Source organism: Podarcis liolepis, assembly GCF_965112155.1.
Source record: "Podarcis liolepis genome assembly, chromosome: 4".
Taxonomy (NCBI): domain Eukaryota; kingdom Metazoa; phylum Chordata; class Lepidosauria; order Squamata; family Lacertidae; genus Podarcis; species Podarcis liolepis.
Window position 1 is genome coordinate 16,533,366 of NC_139558.1, and position 2,839 is coordinate 16,536,204.

General features: G+C 41.7%; 1 long non-coding RNA gene across 1 annotated transcript; it reads left to right on the forward strand.

The window, feature by feature from the left end:
- Positions 1-357: 357 nt before the first annotated feature.
- LOC310706070 lies at positions 358-1,757 on the forward strand. The gene is made up of 3 exons (XR_014525635.1): positions 358-467; positions 723-830; positions 1,528-1,757. It is a non-coding gene; the product is annotated as an uncharacterized lncRNA (long non-coding RNA).
- Positions 1,758-2,839: the final 1,082 nt, after the last annotated feature.

Consider the following 2,839-nt stretch of genomic DNA (forward strand, 5'->3'; position numbering starts at 1 on the left):
CAGCAATTGGGGTCCATAATTTTTAAACAACTTTTATTTTAATTCAGTGTGGGAGGACTATTGCAGAGTAAATGACTAAGGCAGCCTCCCATTCACACGGAGGTGACGTTCCAAGGCACTGCATGCATTAGTGAAATCGCATATAACTGAAGCCCATTGAAAAAGCCTGCAAACAGCCTTTCCACCCCCCTGCTCTGCTTTGCTCTACTCCTGCTCCTCCCTTTTAGTGATGTCTTTAGGATGTTTCCAGGTCACTTCTGAGTTCGGTGTGATGTGTGTATACATGGTTGCACACATACTTTACCCACGCGATAACTGAACGCAAGAAATAAGGCAGCAAGAAAGAAGGTGGATTGGGTCTAGGTAGCAATTGTTAGTGTCAGACGGTCAGATGAATGTAAGGTAGCCTAACGTTTACCCAGGATGGGGATAAAATGCAGATCATAGCCAGGTTTCTGCAACGCACAGTGAGGATTCATGGATGTTATACAATGGTATTTTAATTGTAAGATGCAGATTTTGATGAGTGATTGTATTGTACCAAACCTTTCTGAATTTTGTCTAGATGCCAATAAAGGATTGAGATTGAGGTGGTACAAGTGAACAAGAATAGCCTTATTATTATTTGTGAGTCAACAGTAAATGCAGTAGATGTCTTGTTTCTATTCTAATGGCACATGAATGCTTAGAAACTATTTTTCATGTGTTTGTTGTACATTCAGGCATCCGAGATGGAATGGAGCCCATGGAGGGCTTGGTTCCGGAAGCTTCATTTTGGCTTCATGTGAGGTGCTTACAAAACTTTAAATCAAATGAGGAGCAGGCTCAAGGTGAGTTATTTTCTTGCACCACGAAAATGCATCTTTGGCAGTTGTTTGGCAAGTTGGCTTTGTTGGCTCCACCTCTGCCTATCTGTTTCAAGCTGCAGCTAAGTTGTGGGATAGCAGCACAGTAGCATCCTACCTTGTCCTAATTCCACACCCAGCTCAACCCAGGTCTGCCTGGCACATGTTGGTGATCTTCTTTCTGGATGCCAGCAGCTACAACTGATTCTGTTTTCACGGCCTAGGACCCTCACACCTATGGGACCGCCTCATGGAGGACCTTAAGGTCCATAAATAGCAACACCCTAGAGGTCCTGGGCCCTAAGGAAGCCAGATTATCCTCAACCAAAGCCAGGGCCTTTTCAACACTGGCTCTGGCCTGGTGGAACGCTCTGTCTCATGTGACAAGGGCCTTGCAGGATCTGATTTCTTTCCGCAGGGCCTGTAAGACAGAGTTGTTCCACCTGGCCTTTGGCTTGGAGTCAGTTTGATTCCCTCCCCCTCTTTCGTTTTCTTTTCTCCTTCTGTGATGAGGCTGCATTTTAATTGTTTTAATGTTGTATTTTAATCTTGTTTTTAAGTTGTATTCATTCAACTCGTTTTTATTACTGGTTGTTGGCTGCCCTGAGCCTGGCCTTGGCTGGGAAGGGCGGGGTATAAATAAAATTTATTATTTGTTATTATTATTAATTTCATTGGGCAGGTGGGAAGAGGTGGGATCAGCTACCCTGCCACATACTGAGGTCCCTTGTGCTAAGTTGGTTCCATAGAAGAGAGTTCCAAAAACCAGGAAGGGTGGAAGAATTTCTCAGAAGGGGAACTTGGTGCCAAGCCCTCCCAGGCTTTGAGGAGCAGCAGAGCTGTTTCTCATCCTGTTTTGCCTCTAGATACTTTCACAAACCATCATTCTCTTGATTAACATTGTGATCTGCAGCTGGCTATCAGACTTTTGTTCTTATGGGCTAAGATTTAATTTCTCAATAATTCACACGGGATATGAAAGCTCTTTTTAATTAACTTTGTTCCATAAACAAATGAGTAACCCACCCGCCCCCTTCATGATCAGCTCTGCTTCCTTTCTAAAATTGCCATGGTAGCTTTAATATGTCAATAATAATAGCGCTGACACAAATCCATTACCTCTATCTATTGTGCCCCAATTCCAAATGAAATTTTGTTACATCATTTAATGTTAATACACACAGTAAGTGTGGATGGGTGCAAATAGTTTTAGGCATGTCTCCTAATCTGCAGTCCAGACACTCATGTAGAATTCACTGTATTATTAATGTTCAATACAAAGGTATACATGTCTACTTAGAAGTAAGTCTCTGTATTTAATGACCTGCATAACAAGGTCAACCAAGTCAACAGTAGCCTGTGAAGTCATGTATGGTGCAGATTTACAGTAACTGTGCCTGGTTTTAGTCCCTGATTAAGACTGCAAAAAGTGGAGGGGAGAAACAAGATGGCTGCCATTGTGTACAGCTGCTGGGCTTTCTTCAGTTTTGTGACCCAGAGGTTGTGGAGGCTTCTTCTAGAGGCTGGATGAGGGATGAAAGATACAAAAATGGTTTCTTCATGCAAAATTGTATTCAGCTGATCTATTGGGTACTAGTTTTTTCTCTCTTTCTCTTTCTCTTTGGAGTCTCTGTCCTTCACAACCTCCTAAAAAGTTTTCACGGTAGTTTTGGCTGAAGTCTTCGGAGACAATGTCCTGATGCAGAAGAATGTCAGAAGAAATCTATGTTGACAGCACTTAATTAGTCAAGATGATAGCCTATGGAGATGACATTAAAATGTCAAATTATGTCTGTAGAGATAGTGTGACGATGTCAAGACGATGGCCAAAGACTATAGGATACATTCAGGGAATCTGCTAGAATGCCAGAGCTAGAATTATGTAAATTAATTATTTCAATAGCACCTATATATATATATATCCCTAGCTTGGAGCATTTAAAAAATAATAAGTGTGTGTTTTTTCTCAAAACAGTGTCATGACATTTTGACAC